Below are 21,838 nucleotides of genomic sequence, written 5' to 3' on the forward strand. Positions count from 1 at the left end.
TTTTATGGCTCTTGTCACAAATCACTTCCTTCTGTAATATTATTTTCGCCGACTCAAGGATATAAAACAAATGAACACAAAGTTTATTGTATATTCGTTTTTCTTTGTTTGTTTTTTCTTGAAAGATGGAATATCCGGCATCCATTCTACTATGCAAGCTTCACAAATGGTAGACAATTGAAATTTATAAATAAAAAGAAGAAAAAGACAGCAACTGATTGACAAATTACCCTAGAGCGACGAACAAAAAATAGCTAGAACTTTTGATCTCTTACACGAGAAATCTTAGAAATATATCCTATGCAAGTTGAGTGTGTGTGTGTGTGTGTCTGTGAGTGTGTGTATGTGTGCGTATGTGCGTGAGTGTGTGTGTGTCGTAGGGGCAGGACACACGGCAAGACGGTGGACTTTAAAGCACGTTTACGTTTTAATGTCACTGTCATGCTTACAAGTATTCACAAGAGACTCACTAAGAGAAAATCTGCCGGATGTCCCCTGGATCAGAACCAAGACATGAATAAAGTCATGAGCATGGAACATTGATGCATCATGGACCGACCCTGACTTTATTCTATATCTGTCACACAGTCCCCTGACACGTAGTACTCGGCGAAGTAATCTTTTTTTTTCAGTGCACGTGAGGGTTACAGACGATCCGTATCGTGCGCCGGCAAGGTATCACGTTAGCCAATTCTAGATTTAACGAACAGATAATACATGTAGCTTCTTTGGCAAATACTCCCTAATCCCACTGTGTCCATTTGAAATAGAGCAATGATGTGACTGATAATCTTTAATTCCCTAGCTTTTTTCTAGTTTGTTTTGTTTTGTTGTGGTTGTTTTCTTTCCAATGTCTGCCCCTTCCACAAATTTCACCACCTGCTGTGCCCTGCACCTTGTCCAGTAAGAGCTACCCTTTCCCAACAATTCACCAAGAAGTTTTTTACACCACAGTTATTACCTACACCAACAAAGGGAGATATTTTCTGGAGTCTGTCTGTTTGTTTGTTTGTGTGTGTGTGTATATATATATATATATATATATATATATATATATATGTGTGTGTGTGTGTGTGTGTGTGTGTGCGTGTGTGTGTGTGTGCGTGTGTGTGCTTCCTGTTAGCAACATTACTGGAAGAGATATGGAAGGAGTTTTAATGACATTTTTTAAGGACAGGAACGTTGTGGTAATAAGGGTGGGATTTCACGGAGCACGAGAACGATTTGCGAAGGACGTGAATGACAAAATCCAACATTCGGAAAAGTTTTTCTCCGAATGTGTTCCGACAATGAAGCCGGAAACTATTCTTGCGCAATTTGTGCGAAGTTTCCACGACGTATGTGCGAATGGCGTGTGTATCATTGCTAAAGTACAGCATGTTACGTACACGAAGAACACGCGACGGAAATGCGAACGAAACATTTATAACGTCTGTAAGCAAATGTTAACGGCGGTTTTTGCCGTGATTAGCAAATATACAGTTCTTTGGCATTTTTTTTTAATTGTTTGGGACCTTTCACCGACCCGGTAAAATACCGGACGAATCTATGGACCCAATTAAACCCTATATAACAAGGGTAGATAACATCATCCCTCAGGTTTCAGATTTATTCGGAGCACCGCCAATGAATTTTTAAAGATGGATTTCAGCTTATTGCAATGGATTTCTACCAGGAAGAGGTCCAAAGTGGAGCTGCGCTGTTGGAAAATACTCAAGTTTGGATGTCCACTTCGCGCATAAGCAGAAAACAGGGTTATTGCTGTTCCAACAGGCTTGGTGGTTTTTAAATTCACTGATGTAATTCGTATATACAGTTCTTGACAGCACATCCACCTATACGTGGTAAGCCTATTGTTTTCGAGATGTTAATGGACAAAATTGTAAAAATATTTAATGCAAAATAACGAAATTGATACTAAAATAATGAAATGGTTAGTTTATGGACGAACCATTCTGGTCACCTGGTCCACGCGAGTTCATTGTTGTATTTCTTGTCGTTGTTGCTGTTGTTGTTGTTCTTGTTGTTCTTGTTCTTGTTGATGATGATGTTGTTGTTTTTGAACATCATAAATGATTTCCACGAATTCTTACGTTGGACTTATGCATATTGCGCAGCTTTATGATACGGTTACACCATGTTCCCGGTTGCCACGGCAACTACATTTCAGGTCACTGTGATCAAAACGGGACGGACGTAAGACAACGTACTAAGCCACGGTGCCGAAGAGAAGCTTAGTAGAACGGGGTGAACGCAACAAAACGTGACAGTACGTAATAGGTCGTACGAAAACTTGGAGGTCTATGATAGAACGAGAGCGAGAACGAGTACGAAAACGAGAATTAATATGCGTATAGATAGTCTAGCCTGACTAGATGTCGTGAGAAGGGAGTCTGATAGCCACAGGTTCAGAGAGAGAGAGAATATCCTGGCAACAAAACTAGATTACCGACATAGAGAAAGAAGGATAACATTCCACCTGTCCATGGTTGCACTACGCTTCTGGCAGATTGGGCTGCCGTGCTTCCCGGGGACATGGTGCACGGTTTACACGTACAGGCTTATAAATTATGCCTGGCTTCTGTTGCAGCTATGGTGCAATAGAAGAGCACAAAAAGATATGAAGAATATTTAGAAATAAACGAAGGAGAACAATGACTGTTTGGGTCGCAGAGTGATATAGCTGCAGAGGGTACACTTTAGCCTCTTGCAGCAATTACATGATAGAGATGTCAAGAGCTTAAAGAGGTTTTTCAGAGTGGAACCCAACCTGCTTCACCAGCTTGATGAGAGATTACCCCCCCCCCCTCCCCAACAGCCTCCAGAAGAAAGATCGTCACCACCCTAAGACGATCCATGGTGCCTGATCTGAAGCTGGCTATTGCATAATATATTCATTTCATTTTTTTTTCAATATTCTGCATGGTAAAAATACATAGCAAAATTAATCTTCATTGACTGGAAACAAAAAAAAATAATAATCATCCAATTAATTGATAACATGGTGAGACATAACATGAAGAGAAATGCACATGATACAAAATCCTAACTCCAATTAAGAACACTTAAGCCTTCTTAGCAATCAAGTGAGAAATTAGAATCATGAATAAAATAAGGCAGGTGATACATACGTTGAGTTTCACGAGTTAGTCGATTAGAAAGCGTGGTATATATACAATGGTACTGAATAAAACGCCAAAGAACACTTATTTAGCAAAACGACATCTGAGTGTCCACATGTTGAAATATTCTGTGGAGATAAAGAAGAACTGCATGTACTATACTTCCGTTATCTCTATTACAATACACATGGACATATTGTAGTGCACAATACACATGGTGATAGAGTAATGAGTCATCGTACGTTTGTCACGTGGCTGGCAGCATAAATGTATCAAAAAATTATATATTCAGGGACACGTGTTTTAACCGTTTGCAAAGGTTTACAGCTGTTTTGAAATTTCCTGCTACTGTTTGGGAAAAAAAATGATGGGCAAAAAGAAAAAATGAAAGAGGATTACAATTTCTATGTCGTAGAAAGAACTGTTTGCAAGAATGAAAAAAACTGTTTATTGAAACACTTTTCGAGCTCTGGCGAAACCCCCAAAGTCGCTTCGCTCGAAAAACATTTTGCTGCTCGGTGATATGCCCCCTTAAGTGGTGCACGGTCACTAACGGTTCTATGGCGCTGAGACCCTACGGAATTGAAGGAAATTTGCTCTCTCTCTCTCTCCCTCTCCCTCTCCCTCTCTTTCTGAGAGCTTTTAGTTTTGAAAGTTTATTGAGAGAAAGGGCAGACAAAATGGGGACGGCGATATGATAAGGTTGATAAAGAATAATGAAACAGAGGAAGAAAAAGAGACATAGAGACTACTACTAAAAGAGAGGAGTAGAAAATTAAGGTGGACAGAATGGAAGACAGAAATAAGCAGAAGAGGAGAGAGAGGAAGGGCAGGGGAGAAAAAGTAAGAGAGAATAAAGGGAATGAGAGAAAATGAAAGTAATGATGATGATGATGATGATAATAACAACAATAATAATAATGATAATAAGATAAGAACAACAACAATAATAATAATGATAATGATAACGATAATGATAATAACAATTATAATAATAATACTGATAATATTGACAATAATAGTAATAATAGTAATCGAACTCGGGTCCTCCGATTGGGAGCCGGGAGTCGTATCCATTAGACCATATGAAATGATAAGAGTTAAAAGGATGAAAAAGAGAGCATTAGGCTGGGGTAAATAAAATATCATATAACAAAGGAAAACAGGAGAGAATGAGATAGAATACGAAGAAGAGAGAGAGAGAGATGTTAAAAGTGGGAGTATAAATAGAGAAGAACAGAGAATAATGGAGAATACGCGAGAGCATAAAAGAGAAACAGACTTGGGAGTAGAGAGTGAGACTGACCGTCGATGAGCGAGATGCCCGCAGGGTGTAAGCAGAACTTTTCCCGCCAAAAACTAGACGGCAGAAGCGCGGGAAAGAGTGTCGAGTGAAGATCAGCCAATATATGAGTTAATCCTTACCAGTTTAAGTGTCTCGAGAGTATTTTGAAGACCAAGGTATTATTGCTAAAGGTCGAGAGGATCCATAAACAAATTGATGATGGATGCTACGGCTTATTCAAGGTTTCGTATATAGTATCGCGCATCACATCTATAGGTGCTGTATTTTTATTTGTGCGTGTATGTGCGTTTGTTGTTGTTGTTTAGTGAGTAGCTTCATCAGGATTTTAAGCTGTTTCCCTGGAATTCATCGTCCGATTAACCGCTTGCTGGTATACGAGATGCTAATAATAACTTCTTTTGGCAGTGAAACCATACAACGGTTATACTCATGTGGGTAGACTGCTATACTGAGGGTCAATATGTGTCCGTTACAAAGAACCAATCTGTGGATGGGAGGCTCGTTTTGTGTGAGAAAAGTCATAAAACGTGCTGCTCTAACGTTGTTGGAGCCTCGCACCTTTAGCTTTTTCTTGTGCTCGGTACACTTTCATTCAATCAACCAATCAATCAATCAATCAATTAGTCAGTCAATCAATCAGTCAACAATCGATAATCAATCATTCATTTATTACATCATTTGCTCATTTACTGATTCATTCATTCTTTCATTCATCAATTCATTCATTCAATCAATCATTCAATCAATCAATCAATCAGTCAATTAATCAATCAGTCAATCAATCAATCAAGCAAGCAAGCAATCAATCATCCGCTTTGCTGGATTATCCTGGTTCGCTGATTATCTGTCTATTGCAAGCCAGGTAGGATGAACCATGCAAGAGCGGTCTCTGTTAGTTTCCCGGGAAAACAAACAACAACTGAGTAAATGCTGAGGAAAGAATTGTGGTATTCGATATGCAGTGCATTTACTTTGGTATTTGGTAATGAACAGTAATCACTGTTTTAACTGCTACCGTTCATGTTGTAGTGATCGGTATCATTTCAGCAGTATTTCTATACTAACATAATATTCAAACACTCAGACCTGAGATGTGGAGATTATTAAAACAATTCGTCTGTCACATGAGTTTGCGCAGAACTTCGAGCAGCAATTGACAGCAAGAAAATCAAAATAAACTCAACAGATTAGTCAACACACACACACAAACACACACACACACACACACATACATAGACACACACACATACACACACACACACACACAGTCACTGCAAAATTATGATTCCATTTTAAAGCAGGAACGATTTGTCCTTTAACCCTCCTTTTCCCGGGGTCATAGGATAGCTGCTTGTACTGCGCTATGGGTCTGTCCATGTCAATCGGTATTCATAAGACACAAAGAATTAAAGCAGATTTGTCTACAAAAGAGCCTTGACATCTCCCCCCCCCCTCTCTCTCTCTCTTTCTCTCTCTACAATATTATACCTCGTACCAATTTGTGCACCTGTGTCAGGATAGTCATTGTGCGTAAAGAATATCTTGTTCATGGCCGGACTCAATCTCAAGATTTCCTTTGGCTGCGTCTAGAGACCTCCGCCACAATACAAGCAGTGCTCCCACGTGGAAATGCATGAAAGGGACTGTTAGCCTGAAATCAGTGTACAGGTGTTCATCAGCTTAATTGGTTGGGGAAGACTTCCGAGCAAAATCCACTTTGATGCTTGATGGATAGCGGAGGATAAGTTTGGAATATCCCGAGGGGTGAGGTGGACTGGAGTAAAATATGGATCACGTTACTTTGGCCATTTTGTAGCCTCCTCTCCTACGTTGTCCTATGGTCCTCGGGGAAGCGAGTACAGGGAGAGTGTCCACGAATAATTGTTATAGTTATCGTCACAGCTTTTTGATTTGAGAGATGTGCAGGTCATTGGCATGACTCTCACTTTGAGCCCATAGAGAGTTGTTGTGATGTATGACATATTTCTGGCATCGCTCGTGCCCAGAGTGATTAATATTCGCTTAGCTGTGTAACGCTTTATCAAACAGGAGATTGAAAGAGGTTCAAATGACCTTAAAAGCCTTTCAATGGCGTTCGCCTAATGAGGTCAATCCGTGATGTGATCCTGTTATCGGAAATTGGCGGTCAGCGGCAAGACATCTTTTGTGTCTTTCTCGGCTATTAGTGCATTCGAACCATTCACTCAGGCTTGGCACTCGGGAATTTGCAAGTTATATAGCTGTAATGGTAATGGCGAAACAGTGTGTGCTTTTGCGCCTTTATCTGTGTGAAAACCATAGACGAACATAAGAAACAGAGAGAAACAGACATAGAGAAATATTCAAGGGGAGAGAAAGATAATTAGATAAACAGATGAAGAGTTTGTTCGCAAAAACCGATAAGTCCATATGTGCCAAATGGAGATATTTGCGATTAAAGGTCAAAAAAATAAAGAGAATAATTGTGACTGTGCACCTCAATACGAACATAAAGTCGCACACACTGATTTTGTGTGAGGACTTGGAAATAAGCGAGATGGATCAACCTAGCCGAACTTGACTTTTTCCTATTTTCTGAAAGAGCGGGGTCTTCTTTTACATTATGCTAAAATTTGGTATCATAAAACGGGCCAGTGAAAGTGTGTTTTTTAGCAGTTTATCTCAGACATTTTTGTGTAGAATAGTGTGATTAGGCGTGTCTTTAGAATCCCTTTTTCATTTCTGAAAAACCTTGTCCACACTCTCTACACTTTCAACTCTAATAACTTTCGAAAGGATAGTGCTACTGCTTTTGAAAGTTGGCATTACTTATGGACAGAATGTGTTAATGAGGCATGCTTAATTCCAATTTAATCTGATAATCCCTTCATTGTTGTTACTCCTGGTGGTTTATTTCCTGTTTTTTGTCCCATTCATCGCACAGCAAGCACGGTTTTGGAAAGATTAAGCACTTGAATAGACACTGCACCTCAGAGCCTCTTTTCTCAGTTCACACTTTTCCTGAGTTTGTGCTTTCTTTCCAATATTTAGATAGGTTAGGAGAGTCCATTTGATTTGAGTTATACATCATTTTAAAGCTTAAAGTCTGCTCTTTCAGAATATTGGTCTTAACTAAAAATTCATGTCTGGCTACTTTTTTTTTGTTTTGAGGTGCAGGGTCACAATTAGAAAATTGTATGCTTCTTTTGACCATAACTTCAAAAATGTACCTTTATAATAGTGACCAATATATCATTTAAAAGATATCATTTTTGTACTTTATGACAGAGACCGTACTTTCGAAATCTTCAAAAATGGACTTAATCGGTTTTTGCGAACAAACTCTTCAGATAGTTATAGTCAAACTCTTCAGATAGAGAGTGGGAACGGAGTAAACGTTAGGCTAGTATTGCATGATTCCATACAGAAGTAAAATTCCATCCTGATGTTATATTCCTCTGTATGAAAAAAAAAGAGAAGGAAATCACTGTAGATTTAAGTAATGTGTCGATCCATGAAAGCTATGAATTGTAGAAGCTGAGAAAGTATGACAAGTTGTCATCTCAGTGCTGCTGTAGGTGTTGAGTAGCTCTCCATATGTTTTATGCACAAACATAATCTCACTAATTCAAATTGTTCTCCAATGTTTGGGCACAGATACAACTTATCCGCCAAGAGAGAGGACAAGCAAAATGTTATTCAACTTAGTCTACACCAAGCACCTTAAAAGCTTTCAGTTTAATAGTGAGATTATTTTTGGTGTGGGGCGCTGTGGCATATAGTAGACAAGACTCTCGACTCCCGATCGGAGGACCCGAGCTCGAGTTCCGCCCAGTTCTTGCGTCCTTGGACAAGATGTTTTACCCACCACGTCCCTCTCGACCCAGGTGTACAAGTGGATACCTGGCAACGCTAGGGTAATGTTAATGGCAGGGCCCTCTGGTAGAGAAGTGGCAACACTGAAGAGGATACCTTGGATAAATAAGACCTTATTATTATTTATATTATTATTATTATTATCATAATTATTATTATCATTATTATTATTATTATCATTATTATTATTATTATTGTTATTATTATTATTATTATTATTATTATTATTATCATAATCATTATCATTATTATCATTATTACTATTATTATCATTATTATTATTATTATTATTATAAGCACGAGTCTAGAGAGTTTTCTTTTTTTAACCCTGGAGAAAAAATGAAATCTGGTGTTTTTTCTAAATCGAATGGTTGGGCGCCTAACGCCTGAATCAGTTTACTTCTCTGATTTTCCTCTTTTCATTCAAAGCAAAATCACATCAAGTTTGAATTGTCCCTTTAACTATGTCAAAGTTCACAATGAAGAACATGCTTGATGGCAAATTTGTACTGAATGGACCTACTCTGATCATGTCATTAATTAGTTAACAAATTTCAGGCAATACGGTGCGTTGAGTTAGCTCAGTTGGTAGCGCGTCTGCTTCACGATCTAATGGACCCCGGTTTGATTCCCGGGTCCCACTGAGCAATGTTGTGTGTAATCATACTGTCCCCTCTAGTAAGAGGCAAAACACTCTCCTGTCATTGCCTGTCCCTCGGATAGGACATAAAATGGAGTTCCCGTGTGTGAGAGAGAGTCAAAACTCATGCACATAAATGATCCCGCTTCATTTTCATCGCAGGGTGTTTCAACCGGTGAAGTGGTCCTGCCTTACACCCAACTGGATACCATGAAAGACAGGCTATGTATTGCAGCTGAATATGGGCTGTCCAGCCATCTTCTCAGATGGAAATGAAACAAACAAACAAACAATACCGGATTGTTGCTACGACAAAATATGTAAAAAGTTGTATTGTAGCGATCTACATAAGGACGTGCTATAGAATTAATTATATCAATTGAAATTAAGCGAATACAGTGAAAACATAGTGCGCGACAACATGGACGCATTCTTGTTATTTGAACCCAACCCCTCTCAGATAAAAGCGAAAAAATGATAAGCTCTACGGTCATAAATTTTGACGTAAGTGAAAGCTCTTTCAGAAAATATGTACAGCAAATAGGAAACGGAACGTTGATGAAAAAAGAATCGTGGGAATAAGTTAAAAGTTCTTTCAGTGTTGCCAAATACTTAAAAAAGACGAAAAATCGATAAGTAATAGAAACCAACGTATCAACAAACAAGCAAGAAAAAAAAAGTCTTGTACAGGGGCCATTGCAAATAAGGACAATTTGTATTGTTAGTATAGACGGCATGGTTGGTTTGTGTTTGTTGTAGTTTGTCTTCCTTAACATAATATGTTATCATATCATTACATTAATATCATTAATACTATTATAGTGCCTAGAAGAACTTGACAGCTCGTGCAAAGAGTCCACGGGGCAATTTTTCTTCAGATTTTCGTACGGGATGTTTCATACAAACTAGGGCGTGGCGAAGAGACTGACAAATTGAGTTATATGTCGTTTTAGGGCAGACTTTGGGGAATTCTGATCACAGATGTCAACGATGTGTTTCTGTATCAAACGTAAATGCGGTTTAAAGTTCAATTGACGGGGGCGGGAAGAAGGTGAAGCAGTGGTTTCGTCCAAACAACCCTTTCAATACAGGGTAGTATAATGTGTGTCATGCCGGGGTATCAAATGAGATTTTGACCCACGTAGTGACCGCTTTCTGCCCGTCATCGTGGTACTTTCTCTATTTTGTTCTCAACGTCCAGTGGAAACTCGACACCGAACTCGAACCCTGGTGTCTTCTTGTCGAATACTCGAGGGGACTTGCGTCGCCGTGTCCGGTCGCGGCACTTTAAAAACGTCACTGTTCCATCGATTCGGAACAAAATGAGGCGTCACAGGGGTGGCACATACTATGTCCAGGCAGCATGATTGTTAAAAGTATATTAAAAAAAACACACAAAAGAAAGTAGCAAAGAAGCAATGAACATTGTCACTGAGGCAACTTTTCCCTCTTCCATCTCTATTTTCTTAGCCTAGACTATATATATATATATATATATATATATATATATATATATATATATTAAATGTATATATATATATATATATATGGAAAGAAAATAGAGATGGAAGAGGGAAAAATTGCCTCAGTGACAATGTTCATTGCTTCTTTGCTTATATATATAGTAGCAGAATGCACATCCAATGTCTAATGACGTATACAGTGCACTTTAATCACCAAGTTTTCGGCCTTTCCTGGAATTGTTTGACAAAAAAACTGAATCATAATTCTATATGATTTTACAATGCTTATATTTGAAGAGTTTGTTTGCAAAAACCGATTAGTCCATTTTTGAAGATTTTTAAGTACGGTTTCTGCCATAAAGTACAAAATAATACCTTTTAAATTATATATTGGTCACTACATATAAAGACACATTTTTGAAGTTATGGTCAAAAGAAGCAAAAATTTTCCTATCATTTTCTTTATTTTTCTTGACCTTTAATCGCAAATATCTCCATTTGGCAAATATGGAGTTATCGGTTTTTGCAAACAAACTCTTCATTTATCTATAGAATATCTTCAACTCTTTCTCTCTCCCTCTCTTTCTCCAACTAAAATATGTTGTAATATTGACCGTGGTGCATTGTGGGACCGTGCACTATACGCGAATATGGTTCTTCTCTGTGATATAGTCCATGTACCCTGTCAGAATCCTTGCTGTCGGCAATCCTCTCACGAAGGAAAATATCATTCAGTTCACACCTCAAATAGAACGATGGAAGCATGTTTATACCGGTTTGGTAAATTGAAAAAAAAAAACATTATGCAGTCGAAAACTTTAAGTGGCAAGAGATGATGTTGACACGGAAATGTGTGAGATTTGTGTTTTGTCAGCCAGATCACGTACCATGTATCTTATTCCCCCCGCCGTTTGACTTTTCCGCAAACTCACGAGGGGAAAAGATGACGCCTTTATGTATGTCACATCCGCACTCTGAGATAAGAAAAAAAAGAGAGAGCATTTACAGAAAACGGAGTAACTGTACCAGAACAGGTTTCACTGAGTACGTATGATTCAATAAGTTTGTGGTGTGTCGTGATTTGAATTAATCATAAAAATAGCTGCCATCTAGGGTGTACAATACAATCTGTGTTTGTTGCTCAAGTTTTCAGTATCGCTTTCCAAAAACGTCTTAAGAGTAACCGCCTGGCCTGTAGAACCATTCTAACATTTAGATCGTTCTGCGTTTTAAATATCCGCAGCAACGTCTGAGGAGCAATAAGGAGAGAAAGAATAAATTGTATGGACAAGAGAAAAGAACACATAAATTGGTCTGTCGTATTGCATGTGACCCATAAACTGTAACGCCAAACACGGTTGTTCCTATATAGTTTGAAGTGCAGAGATAAAGATGGATGACCTTTGTAACAAATGTAGCCAAGAATTCGAAACGGAGAAACACAAATCCATACATCAAATTGAAATCAATCACTTTCAATGAAGAGTAAATGATGTGCATTGATAGTGTTCCTTCCACCCTTTATGTAGACTTAGAAAAATATCAAGGTTACGATAATCCAGGCATATTACTGAAGAGAAGATAAATATTGAATCAGGATGTGCCCCGCTGTATACGACTCTAACCTTGTAATTCTTACTAGTACGTCGACCTTAGCATTTTCTTCAATCGACCTGAAATCCAGGATAAAACGCTGGTCCAAATATTCCTGTCAGTTTTGTTTCTTTTTGTTTTAAAGATCCAAACATTAAAGCTCTGTTCTCTCTCTCTCTCTCTCTCTCTCTCTCTCTCTCTTCTCCACTCTTGTTCCAATTATTGCATTTAACTTGTCGTTATTTTTGAATTTGATTGAAGTTTGGGTGACATATTCGTAAAATGAAGACAAATAGATACTTACATGCACACAGACAGACACACTTCGCGCAAAAAGGGATATACGACCTTTCAGTGCGAGAATATGACTTCTTAAAACTTGCCTGGGCTCCTTATTGGAGATAAGGGAGGCGTCATGGCGTCTTGGATAGTTTCAATAGATCGCTCTGTTGCCTTGTCATACACAACAAAGTGCCATGAAAATTTCAGAAGTTGCCTTGCCTTCACCTATATTCTAGATGTAAGTATATTGTAGGTTTACTTCACGTAGCCTTTAAGGTACAGCTGTAGGTGTTTGTGAGAAATACTACCACGAAATCCCCCTCTCCCTCCACCATTTCCTCAAAGGACTAGGCCTTGAATAAAGTACCTTAAAGGACAAGTTCACCTTCATATACATGTGAATTTAGATAATGCAGCAATGTTAATAGAACACATCAGTGAAAATTTGAGTAGAATAGCACAATCCGTTCAAAAGTTACGTATCTTTTGAGTTTCTGCGCAGTTACTGTTGGATGAAAAGACTACTACAGTTTATGATGTCACGTAGAACGATCTAAGGAAAATATAAAGAGAATTTCACAAAATTTCATTTTTTGGAAGCAGTTCACATTCCCTCGACTTGTCATTGACGTATGTTAGGTGTGATATTATTCCCTGCCTTCTGAAAGAGGCAAGTAATGTTCTCTTTTATTACGTGGAAAAGAGGAGAATATGATGATATTTCTTTATATTTTCTTTATATCTTTCTACATGACATCACAAGCTGTAGTAGTCTTCTCATCCAGCGATGGCGGCATTGAAACTTTAAAAAAAAATCGTAACTTTTGAACGGATTGTCCGATTTTCCCCAAACTTTCCTGATGTGTCTATTAATATTGCTGCATTCTCTCAATTCAAATGTATATGAAGGTGAACTCGTCCTTTAACAAGCTGCACAACTGCTGCCACATGTGGACTTGATCCAGAGACTTCGAGATTGAGGGATCGTGACTCCACCTACTCAGTTACAAAAGTTGTCTTTATCATCCTGAAGAAGGCGGCAGTACCACGTACATTCTGACAAGTCAGTTCCTAGCTGCACCTTGATATCTTCATGGGGAAAAGCCTGGGAGCAGAGCCTAAAATGTTTTTGGCCTAACACAGTTTTAAACGAGGTTTCATCACCTTGCATGGCAACCTGTCTTTGGCTCCATTTCTGGTCGATGGCACAGGAGGCCAATTCTTGGGAACATAATATCTTCACGTGACCATCAAGCGGATGGACGTGATTGGGGCAGCAAAAGGCACTAGCTTTCAAAATGGCCTGAAGACAGTACTCGGCGCAGAGGTAACATGCTTCATAGGAAAAGATTTTATCAAGGAATGTTTGTTTGTTTGTTTGTTTGTTTGTTTGTGATCGAGGATGACTATAGATAGCCTACAATAAAATGTTTATCACTGCAGTTTGAATTGGTCTTATCGCAATAAGATCTTTTCTTTTTTATGCCCTTTTCTTGTTTTATTTAGGATCTTTCTGGGTAATGACGAGAGGCAATCCTTGGATAGTATTTCTTTATTATTGTGACATGTCATTTGATATCGGTGTTTTTCCATTGCGTGTATCCTGCGGTAAGATGGTTCCAGAGGATTTACATTTTTTATTGCATATCAAATTATTATTCCTATCTTGCAATTTTATGTAACGACTTCAGCGAAAATCCAGTTCATTCTAGAGAAAGGAATAATTTAATGTTTTGTTCTGGATTTCGAACACCATTGACATGATTACGCGCATATGCGGGTCAACGAAATAATACTCGAGTATAAACTAAAAAAAGAAAAGAAAGTGACGGGTATTAAGCGATTTTTCGTTGTGTTCCCCCCCCCCCCCCTCTTCGATGTACTACAAAAGACGCCACTGCCTTGCATAATTTCTACATCCGGGTAACCGCAGGTGCTGCTCTCTAGTAAAGCACGAATTCAAATTGATCTAGCTTACCCTCTCGACAGTTAGATTGTGTTTGAACCAACTCGGTAAATTGGCTCCGACTCGCAATGCGTTAATTCATTCCTGCCTAGATAATCTGAAGCGAGTTAGCGAAGATTAAAGGGAAATCAAACACGCTTCTTCTTGTAAAATGCCTTGAATGACAGCTCTGAGAAGTCATAATAATGTTGATTCTTCTTTTTTTTTCAATCGACCTACTTCATAGACCTAGGAATATTATTCTCCTTTTGCACAATCATAGTATAATTTCGGCAACACTCACTGCCACTCTTATCAAAGGTCATTCTCATACATCGACATCTTAAGTGAGTATCTTAAATTGTGCTGCCAATAAGGACTCTAAATGTATGCGTTATGCCCGGACTCCCCCCTTAAGTATTTCTTACCATAAGGGAACGAGTCTCTTCACATGCTATTTTTTAGATGATTAGAATACCGCACGGAGTCGAGTGATTTTCTACATCTTACAGAAAAATCCCCGTTTCATTGATTATACGTTAGTGCTGTCATTCTAACACATTTTTTTCTTTATTTCAGCAACAGACAATTAGGAACAGAGGATCAAAGACAACAATTGTATTCTACCAGTAGATATAATCTAAATCGAAACGCTCAGGTTTATATCCCTGCCAGTGCGAACATTCTTATGTGTAAAGATGTCTCACTCTTAAAGAACTTTCCAGACTTGTACTGAAGGGCCGGGATACAGTTTGCTTATTCCGAATTTTTGTTAATCCGAAAATGCGATTTGTTAATTTCGTTATTCCGAAGGACCGGTAATCTGAAAATGAAAAAAGTTTTGTTAATCCGAAAATGGAAAGAAGGTACGAACAAATGAAGAATAACGAATATTTTCGGAAAAAACAAAAACAAAACAAAAGCTAAACAAACAAACAAACAAACCACCAAACAAACGGCAACCGTACAAGCTACCCCTGATGAGTAAGAATTCACATTATAATTGTCATTCAATGGTGTATATTGTTTTTGACTAGTTCATTCGCTACATTTGGACGCAACCTAAAGGCAATATTACCTTTTGCCATTGAAATAGAAAACCCAGTTTTAGCGCTTCAAAATAGTTCTAAATGTGGGTTAGAGATGAAAACAAGAAATATAACAATGTTAATCTGTATAATCAATGTTAAGTATTGTTAAGTATACAACATGTAGACCATAGCTATGATGAAAAATGTTACTGGATCAAGCCGTCTATACAGTTTAGGCTTTTTTTTTTTTTTTTTTTAATAATGCAGGATGTTTTGCAATACAAATGACCAACATATATTCATCCAATGTTATATCTCAAATATATTAAAAAAACTGCTTAAAAAACTGCTTAAAAAACTTAAAAAAAAATAATAGGAGCCTATACATACAACACTGTACCTTTAATCCAAGATAAAGAGGGAGACTGCACACAGATAATAGAGTAACGTTATCGCGAAAAAAAATAGTTAGTACTTTGATTATTGTTTTCTTTTTATTTTATTTTCTTTTTTGATAATCATCCTGAAATGTTATCATTCTTGTGTTGTCGTTTCTTGTTTTATTGTATTTTTTATGGTTGGCTTGAAGAAAAAAAGTAACAAACACGCAATTGCAACTTCACACTCACGTGCCATTAAAAAAGAAATGATGTAGACCATCGTTCTTTCGAGAACTAAAATGTTATCGTAAATCGACTCTTCAAAATGCAATGTCATGCTTGTCTTCGTGTGCCTTTTAAAATGAGAGCTATTATATGTGACCGTGCACCTCAAAACGAACATAAAGTCGCACACACTGATTTTGGGTGAGGACTGAAAATAAGTGACATGGGTCAACCTAGCCGAACTTGACTTTTTCATATTTTCTGAAAGAGGGGGTCTTCTTTTACATTATGCTAAAATTTGGTATCGTAAAACGGGCAGGAAAGTGTTTTTTAAGCAGTTTATCTCGAACATATTTAGTAGAATAGTGTGATTAGGTGTGTCTTAAGAATCCCTTTTTCATTTCTGAAAAAATCTTGTCCACACTCTTCACTTTCAACTCTAATAACTTTTGAAAGGATAGCGCTACTGCTTAGAAAGTTGGCATTAATTATGGACAGAATGTGTTAATGAGGCATGCCTAATTTCAGTTTAATCTAATAATCCCTTCATTGTTGTTACTCTGGTGGTTTACTTCCTGTCTTTTGTCCCATTCATCGCACAGCCAGTACGGCTTGGTAAAGATTAAGCGGTTGAATAGACACTGTACTTCAGAGCCTCTTTTCTCAGTTCACACTTTTCCTGAGTTTGTACTTTCTTTCCAATATTTAGGTAGGTTAGGAGGGTCCGTTTGATTTGAGTTATACATCATTTTAAAGCTTAAAGTCTGCTCTTTCAGAATATGGTCTTAACTAAAAATTCATGTCTGGCGACTTTTTGTTTGTTTTGAGGTGCAGTGTCACATATGTAGTAATCAAATTCTTTGCAATGGGAGGGGAATGTGTATGGAACTGCAGTTTTCCCACAAATGTACATTGAATAAACACATTGAATACCTCTTGTATCCTGTATCTACAGATAATTACTTCTGGGGGCAAATTGCCTCGAGGAAATCGATTTCTGTTTTTGTTTTTTATCACAGCCCGGGTAATTACTGACTCTCTGGCCTTTGTAATCTAAATAAAGAAAAAAAAAAGAAGAACGGAAGCAAGTGGGGGTCGTTACACCTACGCTAATCGAAACCGCTGTATTCTATACATATCTAATAGAAGTGATTACAAAAAAGTTCAATAGCATTGGCGTCAAGGACTCGAAATTACAAATAAAATAGGTTAGATTAAAAAAAAATTGCACTAATATAAAAAAAAAATAAATGCAATTTAGTATATGAATATAAGAACGACCCAAGTCCATGGAAGATCATTTCGAGTAAACTAAAAAAAACTTCATATCTTTTTTATTTGTCCAATAATATTCTATTTAACTGTGATGGGAAGGCAACATTGTATATACAAATTAAAACATATATTATTATGACAATTAACATTTACATTAATTGTGGAGAGGCCATTTTGTATGGTGGACTTGGGTCGTTCTTTGATTCATATGGACTTGGGTCGTTCTTTGATTCATATACATGATATTCTGCTATAGAGATGGGAGAAGGATGAGAGAGGGCGCTATTATATGAATGTAAGAATGACCCAAGTCCTTCATTCTTACATTAATCTAAGATTTAACTCATTCATTTCAGGCACTTCCGGGGGTAATTAGGATTTATCATTTACACACAAGATGAGTCCATGCATAAGGTACAATTTCCCATGTCAAACTAAATTTGGCCAAAAATTGGACTTGGGTCGTTCTTATATTCATATACTCAATTGGCCAGAGTTAAGCAAAGACGATTTTTTAAAGCGAAATGACTGGAAATGTTTGTATTTTGTTATACTGAATAGACAGTGTTTTGTTGACTTCCTGTTGACTGCAAGTGAATACAAAAAAAAAAAATACACATAATCATGTATCCATGTATAATTACCCTTGACCATAAAATCTTGATGAAGCCCTTCCTTCGAATGTGGACTTTCACACTTCCTTAATCTTTAATTAGAATCCTAATCCTTAATTCTCTGACCTCTGGGCATACAAACTACCACAGAAATTACCAGAACACGCAGAACTACAAAATGTGTAAAATCTATACTTGAGGCGTGCCCTGTGCAAAATATTAGAAGTGTTTCACTCCGATTGTCATTTCTTGGGGTTTGAATGTAAATTTAACCTGTTCCGTCCCGGAACCTGGTGGCCTGTGCATTAGGTCTATAGGGATTTCAGAATTCAGTATGGAACGGGTAAAGGGAGTATACCCAAAAAAAAAAAAAAAAAAAAAAAACTGACTTGAAATGGATAAGTCGATCACCGAATTTTCATCGATGTTTGTTTTTGTTTGTTTGTTTGTTTGTTTTTTACCGATTTTTTTCCAATAATATAGAAGATATAATACTCAATGCGTTGGTACACTTTAAAACATTTTGCCTATATTGAAAGAGCTCGCATTCTGCATTAGACGGCGTCAATTTCTCTATACACTTTTGTCTCGTCGGCATTTCAGTTCTTCCCTGGAGTCTGTAGCAATTATACATAGTTTGCAAATGGGGTTATTGGCAAGGGGTTTGTCTTGTAAAGGAAAATCTTATTGCTTTTAAAGATCGTATAAGATATGATATTCCGAAGGCTGAATTCTATTCAAGATTATATTTTATGCATCTCGAGTTCGACAGCAAAACACAAACACAAACAAAACACAAACGAACAAAAACAAACAAAATCAAAACCAACCAAGCCAAAAAGAAATGTCTTCTCCTCCTGGTATTGATCGAGTGCATTGATCATTATTCAGAAAGGTTGATTGAGATTAATTTTTTTGCCTGCAGGCCTGAAACACACATTTTGAGAGACAAGGGCCTATGCTGATATAGGGGCTTTCGGGGCTTTCTGAAAGAATTGTCCTTAATCTTTTTCAAATCTAAGTTTGAAAGCTCGATATCAATTATGACAGGTGCCTACGATGCTTTCGTATGCGCATATTGTTTTGCTTTGTTTTGTTTCAAGTACGTTTCCCTCGTGTTTTCCACGTACGAATTCGGCATGATTATCCTATTTGTAAAGGTAAACTTGCGTAAGTATCGGTCGAATCGAAGCATTGAATCGAAATTATTTCATGGCTTAGCTTATTTTTTGATTCAAATTAATTAATCCAAATCTATTCATTTCAATTTGATTTAATTTAATTCAATTCAATTCAATTCAATTCAATTCAGTTCTATATTTGTTTTTTTTCCAACAAAACATAACACAGAATAAATCAGAAATTATATTATAGGCATATATTCAATAAACTGTGCAAAGGATAATGGTAGTTAACAAACGAAGATATACATGCATACCAGCAGAACACAAAGTTGTGTGTAGGGGAAAAAGAATTGAGAGGTCCACTAAAAAAGCATGCTAGTATACTGTGAACCACTCAAATGATTCTTTAAAAAAGATACTTGTTTATAACTATTTAGCACAATAATTGTTTTAACATGTTAAAACAGGACGGAACAAGACAGGAGGAACACAACAACATGACATGACTTAACTGAAGGGCAGTTCATTCAGACTGACCTTCAGCTCCTTTCTGAGTGAAAATAGGAGTGAATGATAGGTCTTTACAAACTGATTTTTAGCTGAACACAAGTAATGATAATTGTTTCAAAGCACACCCTAACATGAATGCAATATTGGCTCATTTATATCAACAGAATGTAGGAACTTACTTCAACAGTCAGAAAAAGACCAATTCAGAACAAATTGCACATTTTTGACGGATTAATATCTACGCTATTATGTAGACTGCACTTTATTTCAGTTGGTCGAAGGCTTGCAAGTCTTTTCGGACACCTTGAAAAGAGTAACAATATCGGTTTGATCATTGGCGATTAATAAGACCAAACTATGTGAGAAGTCACCATCATATTCTTTCTTCGTGCAAGAACACTACCGAGGTCAGTCTTCCACCAAAGAGTGTTTGCCATCTCCCCCCCCCCCTCTCTCTCTCTCTCTCTCTCTCTCTCTCACTCTCACTCTCACTCTCTCATCTCCTTCATCCCTCCTGGCGTGGCCTGCTTTTGCGCATCATTTCTTTCTTCTTCTTTTTTTTTTCTTTTACATCAAAGGGCTAGTCGCGTAATTGCCGAAAAATTCCCCGAGTATGCATTCATGAATATATTTTGTCTGTTTGATGATGAATGATTTCTGAGTAACATGACGTGCACACACTATGCAATCAATTACTCGACCACCATAATGGCCATATCAAACTTTCCAGTACGTATTACAGCTTAAGTCGATTACGGGAGCGTACATTACCTTTAAGGCAATGGGGTGGACATTAGAGAAACTCGCTACATCCTTGAGCAAAAACAACAAAAAGTCGCCAGCAAGAAGAAGCTGGAGGAAGTTCAAGGACGAGCAACTTTTCTGGTGTTCCTTTCCTCCGTACTATACAGTAAAGAACAAGAGGGGTCATGCTGATAAAGTTCCGCCACGTCTTCTCCTCATCCATTTTAAGTATAATAGTGGAATATATAAGATGAACCAAAGATTCACCAGGTGAGTGTATTGAGCCACTGTCTTGCCCTTGGCGTGCGATGGGCGCGGAGAGAGGTCCGATGATCCGAGGATCCGATGGTTTCGGGTCAGGAAGCGTGGCAAAAGTTCATATGGAAATTACCAAAATTTCTTACCGTTAAAAAATGAACACCATGCTTGCACAAGAAACACATGCGCAACCGTTTTGGTAGAGTGGGTTAGACCACGGATGATCAATTCTGAAGTATACCTAGTTCGAATCTGCTGGCACGCACCGGCTGCTCCCGAATAGGAGAGGCACTTTATTGCCATGGTAAAGGTAAAGACTCTAAGCCTTTGGTCCCATCAGAGCAGCTTACACTAAAGCAGTTATAGAACAACAGTGCCTCCCTCTGACTATGTGAACATTTAACACACACACACACACACACAAACAAACAAATATATACTGAGTAAGTTGTCAACGCGTTGGCGTGATAGCATCATCAAAAACAAAACTGGAACAAATTTCATGCTGTATTCACCAACAGTTTATTTCGGCAGACTAATTTTCGAGCGATTCGCTCTTTCTCAAGTGTTGATACAAGTCTTCTTTTATTTCTCAAGTATCAACAATTGAAAAAGAGCGAATCGCTGAATACAGCATAAACTTTGTTCCAGCTTTTTTTTTTGATATCCTTTATTTAAATTCGTTCGATATCAGTATTCACAATTAAACGAATGTTTACAGAACTAGGCAGCTATATTCTTCTCACCTCTACTGCTAAGTCACATTCTTTTAACATAGTACACACAATCATTTTATGCAAATTCGTTTCATGGTTTACATGAGTGATACAAAATTCTACATAATAAGCCTTACAATACAAAATAAACCACCTTGATCAACTTGATTAAACTCATCAATATCTGCTTAATTGCACAAAATACACACATGAATAGACAACATTTCAAAAAAGCCAACTAATCTGATAAAATTCGTATTTCTTTTACATACACACACACACACACACACACACACACACACACATACACACACTTCCATAAAAGTAGAGTTTTGTTATATGTACGAATGGGTAACCTTTCTCCCAACATGCCCGAGCCGCAGTCCTTATACACATTGCCCCAAGGAATGAAATATTAACTGTATACATTTCCAATTGAAAATGTTTCCGCTATTGTCAAAGTAATGATACATTGCAGCGCGGTTTACTCCAGCGAGAATCGCCCACATGAGTCATATTACATTGTTTTTATTTCCTTCTCAGCGATGATAATCATGATAATAATTCATGTATTTTTCACGCCTCAGATTCAATTTCCACGGTCTATTTCTTATTCAAAGGCTCCACTGATATCCACAGGGTTCACAGGGCAATATGAGGGTGTTATACGTATGATAGATTCCTATGACCAGCGAAGAGCTTGCTTCCAAAAGGCGGTAAATCCATCATTTTCAATGGATTTAGCGCCTTTTGGA

The sequence above is a fragment of the Diadema antillarum genome, unplaced genomic scaffold (genome assembly GCF_040938485.1).
Source record: "Diadema antillarum isolate AM-2024a unplaced genomic scaffold, OU_Dant_1.0 seq00000778_RagTag, whole genome shotgun sequence".
Taxonomy (NCBI): Eukaryota; Metazoa; Echinodermata; class Echinoidea; order Diadematoida; family Diadematidae; genus Diadema; species Diadema antillarum.